This window comes from Micropterus dolomieu, linkage group LG13 (genome assembly GCF_021292245.1).
Source record: "Micropterus dolomieu isolate WLL.071019.BEF.003 ecotype Adirondacks linkage group LG13, ASM2129224v1, whole genome shotgun sequence".
Taxonomy (NCBI): Eukaryota; Metazoa; Chordata; class Actinopteri; order Centrarchiformes; family Centrarchidae; genus Micropterus; species Micropterus dolomieu.
Genome location: NC_060162.1, coordinates 28,685,149 through 28,692,647, shown reverse-complemented (window position 1 = coordinate 28,692,647; position 7,499 = coordinate 28,685,149). Strand labels below are relative to the sequence as shown.

The following is a 7,499-nucleotide window of genomic DNA, read 5'->3' as shown; positions in this document are numbered from 1 at the left end:
CATGAATAATATATGAGAAAGGGCAAATCACAAGCCACCAGAGTCCCAGATTTTGCCTTCCAGCTGTTTTTTTGTGTGTTAATTTTGACAGTTAAAAAATCCAAACTTGACTTTATAATGACATGAAAATCGACAGAAGCTCACATCACTAAAATGTCTTTAACCTACTAAACTTGATAAATTAAAACAAGTGTTTTGAAAATTAACTGTTAATTTTATTTATGAAACTGCTTTGTTGCAATTTAACACCTACAGTGACTAAACCTCTTTGACACATTTTGGAATTATTTAATTTCATAATCCACACAGACTTTGTCATACACGTGTGACGTGTGTCAGGGACCACCCGTGTCTTTTCACCAAGTTTATTTTTCTTTCTCTGGTACACTTAGTGATGTGTAATCTCCCGGCAGCTGTTAAAATCAAACAAACTTCCACAGGTCATATGTTAGGAACTTATTAACTGTATCTATAATGCATGATCACAGCCCCCAGTGTCTCTTTGAGCTTTTGGTGTCGCAATAGGTGAATTTCTCCTGTCCACAAATGATACTTCGGTTGTGCTTACACGCACATGTCTCACAAGTATTTGATGTGGATCAGAGACATCCAAATGATATCCCATCGGTTAATAAGATCAGTGTTGAAGCTGATCTGGGGCAGTATTCACAAAAGCATTCACAGGTTAAAAAGTAGCTCCTATATTTGGCCTATTTAGGAGAAACTCAGAAATAAGGTCTGTGTCAATTCTAACTTTAGGACTTGTAAGTTTTTGGTCTAAGAGAGAGAGTCTTTTCGCTGTAAAAGTGGCTCCTTAGTCTGATAGAAGAACGAGGCAGTACACTGTCACGCCAATGTTTTGGAGTTCAAAAACAAAAATACATTTTATAAGCATATTTTGATGGAGGTAAATTAATTTCCAACAAGTCAAAACAATCCAAATAACACCGGCAATGATGGTTTGCACAACTGGGAGTCTAGGGAAAAAAAAAAAAAATAAAATAAAACAGTTTGTAGCATTGATCAACTAAAAAAACAAAAGTAATTCTAACTCAAAAGAATTTAAACTGATTACATTCAATTTTATTTATATAGCGCCAAATCACAACAACAGTTATCTCCCAGTGCTTTTCATAAAAGAGCAGTTCTAGACCGTACTCTGTGATGTTATTTACAGTTCCCATCAAACACTTACTCAATTTGTAAGTTAAACAAACATTCTTGATTAAGTAGTTTTTACTATTTTGTTGTCACAGTACAAATAAAAAGTATAGCTAACTTAAATATTTGTTATCTAGCATAAAATCTTTAAATATTCTCAGTAAGGAATTGTTCACTTTGTTTACTTTAAGTTTAATGAAGCTGTACAGTATGGAGGACCGAGTCTGCCACAATCAAAAATGAATACAAAAATAAATGTAGGGGATAATTAAATTATATAATTAAACATATATCTCTCAATTTGCATTTGTATACCTTATTTATTTACACCTAAATTTGGAGTGCACACGAATTCGAGCCTTTATGGTAAATGCAGGGAAACATGGCAGAGCAAGCTTTATTCATTCATTCGTCATTTTCTCACTTTACAAAGACAAGTTTTGCAGTATGAGAGTCCTACCTGAAGATAGGCTTGAAAGTCTACACTGTACGCGATATGAGCACCACATACAATATAATTTATTAAATTGCGTCGGACTTAGTTAACTTAGTGTGAGGATACCCACGTGACAACATGTGGTTTTCAAAATAAGGTGTTAATACAACGTATATACAGTGTGGTATAAAGATTAATTGGATGAAGTATAAAACATGTTACACATGCCTATTAAAAGTTAAAAGAAAATAAAAACGTTGGGGAAATCGCCACTCATGACACGACACAAAAAATATCTACATGAAATAAATCTATATATGGTGCACCAACACAAAAGTAAAACTTTTTCATGCAAAGAAGTAATTAGGATTACATCCAGGTCCCCTTTAAGGTCACCAGGTTTTTATTAGAGATGCGCCAAATGTTCAGCCACTGAAATTAATCAGCCAAAAATAGAAAAAAAAAAAGAAAAAAAAAACTACTATCGGTGCCCGGCCTACTAAGTCAAAACACCGAAGAAATTTTACCAAACAAATTACATTGACATTTCGGCACTGTGGAAGCATTTTAAAGTGTCAGAGAATTATCCAAAACTCAATGTTTGCAGACACTGTTCTGCTGAATTGTCTCCCAGCACATCTACTCCATCTGTGGCTGACTTCTTAGAAAAGACAACAAACAGTCTGACCCGCTTTGAGTGTTTCTGTCAATCCTTCATGAAAAGGTGATTAAGCTAACCACACCTAAATTTGGAGTGCACACATATTCAAGCCTTTATGGTAAATCCACTGAAACGGCCCAGAGCGAGCTGACAGGCAGGTCAGCGACTTTCTGTCAGTTTCTCTCCTTACAAAGACAAGTGTTGCAGTTTGAGAGTCCTACATGAAGAGAGGCTGTGAAGTCTTCATGTTACGCTGTACGAGCACCACATACAACGTTATTTATCAAACTGGGTCGGACTTGATGAATTTAGCACGAGGATACACATGTGACAACGTACGGTTTTCAAAATAAGGTGTCTACAAAGGATGGAAATAAGATTAATTGGATTATATTCACAGAGAGTACAAAACATATTACATGTGTCCATTAAAAGTAAATGGACTCATGTAATTTACTTTACCGGACCCTCTCGGGCCTCAGACCCCCCCACCGTAGTCTCTCCAAATCCTGATGAAAACACTGAGGAAAAAGCACATTTTGATTATTTAATTTACACAATGGTAAAAAAAATAAATTGGCAAAATAAATGTGAAATACCTTGTTCGGTATTCGGCAAGTTTTTCATTATATTCGGTTTCAGCCAAGAATTTTAATTTCTGTGCATCCCTAGTTTTTATTAAAATTTTCTTTCTCCGTCACTGCATAGTTGGATTGGGGTTGAAAATGTACTGTAGAGGTAAATGATACTAAGATGTGGTTACTTCAGATGTACACACACACACACACACACACACACACACACACACACACACACACACACACACTTCACCATTAATGAAGAAGGAACATCTCTCGCAATCTGTAATACATGTAAGGTCAAAATAAGCCATGTGTCCACTCAGGTATATTAATGGTCACCACCGTAGAGAAACAGAGTAAACAGAGAGAGAAGTTGTTACACTAAAATAAGGTGGGGAATTAAGTAGAATCAAAAGGGTGAGATAAGAAATAACTTAATAGAAATAGTTTAATGTTTTCTTCCAAATAAAATATACAGTATACTGTATCCCATAGAATTCTTTAAGGCATTTATTACCAAAACAATAGAACCTATTACCTGCACAATTAATCGAAATATCATCAAAATCACAATATGGCCAAGTGCAATATCCAAATCACAGAGGCTGCATGTATGTGTATGTATGTATGTCTATGCTCCATGTGGCATGCATCCAGAAGTCATATCAGTGGTCCGCACCGTGGGCCAGTCTTTTTCCTCCCCTTTCTGGTACCCTAGAAATCGGGGGCATGGGACCCTTGCTGAACTGCGCGTTCTTAACGGCATTATTGTGTGGGGGTCTTTCTGCATTCCGACGGTCAAACAACTGATGGAGTGCATCCAGCCAGGGGACTGGATGCACTCCATAGACCTGACCAATGCATACGTCTACGTCCCCATTCTGCCGTGCCTCAGAAAGTACCTGCGCTTTGCAATGGGGGCACAAAGCTAACAATACTGTACTAGCGCCTCCCATTTGATTATTCTCTGGCCACGTGCACATTTTCAAGTTGTATAGAAACAGCAGCGCTGCTCAGAGAGAAAGGCCGGAGAATCCTGTCATACAGTGATGATTGAATAATTGTCATTCCATACAGGCAGGAGGTTGAAGCCCACACAGCTCTGGTCATCCAGCATTCTACAGTGCTTTTCAGGGACTGCCCACAGGAGGACATCTGTCTGGCCATCTGCTGACCCCCACTTCAACTTTTGTGCAGTCATATATCTCAGAGACATGTCTGCTGTTTCTTTGGCCCATTCAATGCTTGGTGCACGGTCTGTGGGGACCTGGTCTGGTGCAGATGTCCCTATAGCAGCCAGCTCCGGTGGCTTTGTTGAAGCCGAGACCCTCAGGCAGGAGGCGCTTGGCCGTGGGACTGGAGTCGCTCTTTTATGTCTGGCAGGGTTTGGGCCAGGTTAGGTGTGGCCAAGCTGGGAGTGTCTCCCATCCCTTCGGCCTTCGCCTCAGGTTTTAACCAATAGCGAAGCCCATTAGAGGGACGCCCATTAGAGCACGTACAAAGTAGAAGTAGTAGTTACATGGATATAACTCTGGTTTCAAAGGGGAACTAACAAAGCATGCACTCTGGCTTTATAGGAGGAGGTTGATGCCCCCTGATGTGCAGTGAGCACAAATATCTCTTTTCTCTCTCAGGTGCTGAGGTGGAGCCTTGAGAGCAGTTACGTAATTGCAGCTGTCTCTCAGGCCCAGTGTGTGCCTCTTAAAATTCCAAACAACTGTGGCCAGGCTGACTGCATGAGGCCTGTGGCACCCCGACCCAATCACTTCTTCTTCCAACCCCTTCAAAAGCACACCGGCAACCTAACAGGCAACAAATACTTAGAAAAAAGAAGAGCGAGGAGGCAGACAGAAGAAAACAACAACATACATGCTGTACAATGGTGACACGCAGTCATTGGCAGATTTTGTTTACAAAAAGATGTGGCTTTTCCTGCTTCAGTCAACTTCAAGAGCAGCCTCCCCGTGCTTCTGTTTTTTTGTCCACAACACCAACTACAGAGTTGGAGAACAACAGCAAGAAGAAAGGTGGTGATCACTGTCATGGACAGCACACACAAAGTTGCATTAATGGTGTAATTTGTCCCACCCTAACAGGTCCAACAAAAAACTAATAGGAGAATTAGATATCAATCGATCACCGTTTGTACTGTAATCCAGATAAAAGATGAAAACATCTGAATGAGTGTACCACTGACTCCCTCTACTATCCCTAAATGGAAGTCCTGTGACAGATAATGGAGGAAACACCACAGAAATGCAAGTTCGATCTGCCTTCATATATTATTTTGGTTATACACATAAATCTTCCCTTAATTTTCCTCATACTAACTTTTCATGTCGTGTTTAAATAAAATCACAGTACAAACAAAACAAATATATTTCGTTTTTTGACTTGTGCACCAACATGCAGCCATTTTCTAGAAAAAATCCTACCATCTATTTTATAAAACATGGCCATTATGTTATGAAATATCATGTGTTTTGGCGGGGGGATGTTGTGCATTTACAGCCCAGCCAGTAATGCACCCATCAGTATCCATAGTGATCTCTGCTTCCTGCTTCTAGTGGGAAAGTTTATACCACAGTGTGCCTGTTTATTTATAGCCTACGTTTTTAAATGCAGTTAAAATGTTTAGCAAGCAAAAAGGCCAAACATTCTCTGGTTCCAGCTTTTTAGTGTGAGAATTTGCTTCTTTTCAGTTTTATATCACTGTAAACTGAAATTCTTTGGGGTTTGGACTGCAAAACAAGCAATTTTACAAGACATTTCCTTGGCATCTGGAAAATTGGGATGGACATTCTTCTCAACTTTATGATATTTTCTAAATGATTAACTGGTTGATCAAAAAATAATAATGTAGCCTACAGATTTTTCATAATGAAAATAGCCATTGTTTGCAGCAGTAGGCTATCAGGCCTAGCCAGGTCAAATTTGTAGATAGTCCAATTCCGTAATAATACAGCAGCTCATAGAGCATTTGTAAATAATTCCTTGGACAACCATTCAGATGCCTCCGAGCCGGGCCCATACACACATGTATTGACAGGTCAGATTCACGTCAGGTGTCGCAGACAGACACATCTGAGCACCTGAACAACAAACGTAAACACAGCAGCCATGTCCATGAATCACGGTCAATCTGTCGCATACAGTGTCCTGTCACGACAGCAGCTACGTATGACACGGCGTTTATAGCCCATCTGAATCCCCCAGCCGGGCCTGCTGCTGCTGCTGTGTTCCAGCGCTGCACACAGCCTCATCCCCCGCAAACAGTCCCAGCATGCTAACGCCTCTGTGCTTCCTACCTTTCCGCCAGGCAGAGTCCCTCGCTGCTGCTGTATCAATATAGACGACAATATGAGCTCACGTTAAAACGTGTCCAGCCGCGGTGGTTAATTAAACCAAAGCGGTGCTTTCCCAGCAGTGTCCTGCGGGGTTACTCCTCCTTTGAGCCGAACATGAAGCCAAGGTCGTAACGTTTGATCTGCAGGGTCCACAAAGCGTGCGGGATACATTAGACGAAATCATACAATCATGACAGTGACGTGCCAAATTATCTCTAGTCGAAAAAAGAAGGGAAAGTAAAAAAAAATACCGACAGCAGGAAGTGACAGGTAGGCGAATTTATCTTGACAGCCAGGTGTATTGCCTAATCATCCACCCGGCTCCACACAGAGCTCCCGCCTCTAATAACAGCAGGCCATTCAGAGAGCGGCTCCGAGCCAGCGTCCGTCCGACGCAGGTGCATCTGATGCGTTCACGAGCTGCTCGTAAATAGATTCATAGGTGTCATTTACACTGGGGACGCTGGGGGCATGTCCCCACCACATTTTTAAAAGGTTGATTTTGTCCTCACCACTTTTTGAAAGCATTTGTTCAAAATGTTCTGAAAAACAGCTAGCACCAAGAAATGAAAATGCTTTGAGAAAGGTTTATTTGTATATTAAATATAGAAGAAATACATTGTCCAAACAAAGTAACTTGAGTATAAAAAACAAGCATCTGATTACTGCATCATACAGTATTCTGATATATTTTTATATTTATGAATTATCCCCTGCTAGCTGAATTTTTTGTTTCCCTTTATATAAATAAAGACATTTCCACTGTAAATTGGAGTAGAAAATGTCTCCAGAATGCATCAAATTAAGCGTTTAATGGTATGTTTCTTAAAAATGCTGTTAAAATCTTCTTGTCTTGTACTCGTGCATCGTCATGTCTCGTGACCCCAAGTGTATCATCACACCCCTAATCTGAGCCCTTATGTCCCCACCACTTTTCAACACAAAGTGACGCCCTTGGATAGATTCAACTTCATTGTCATTATGCAGAGTACGGGAAGAGAGCTAATGAAATCTACCAGAAGTCCAATATTAAAAGCGTACAGAGGACAAGGGGACAGAGTTAGAGAATGGAGAGTGCAAATGCGAGGTTGGATGTACAGGCACAGCATATATGCATTAACAAAGTAGCCTATGCAGAGGATAATTTATACACAGTAGGTCATATATTTGGTTATATCTACAGTATATCTACAGTTATTAAACATTGTAGTGTGTGCAAAACTATGAATAGTGCAAATAACATGTACATTAAAGTACCGTGAGTACTGCAGTATAGGTCCAAAGGTACTATTAGATTGAAGGTGTGGAGTTGA

At 40.0% G+C, this 7,499-nt stretch overlaps 1 protein-coding gene across 1 annotated transcript in view; it reads right to left on the bottom strand.

Annotated features, from left to right (window-relative positions):
- The window catches only part of LOC123981397 (ras-specific guanine nucleotide-releasing factor RalGPS1-like), a 131,994-nt gene extending 125,444 nt beyond the window's left edge, over positions 1–6,550 (bottom strand). The window contains exons 1-2 of the mRNA XM_046066186.1: positions 6,442–6,550; positions 6,148–6,326 (exon numbers count right to left, since the gene is read on the bottom strand). The gene's annotated coding sequence lies outside the window, so the exon portion shown is untranslated. The remainder of the gene's footprint in view (positions 1–6,147; positions 6,327–6,441) is intronic.
- Positions 6,551–7,499: the final 949 nt, after the last annotated feature.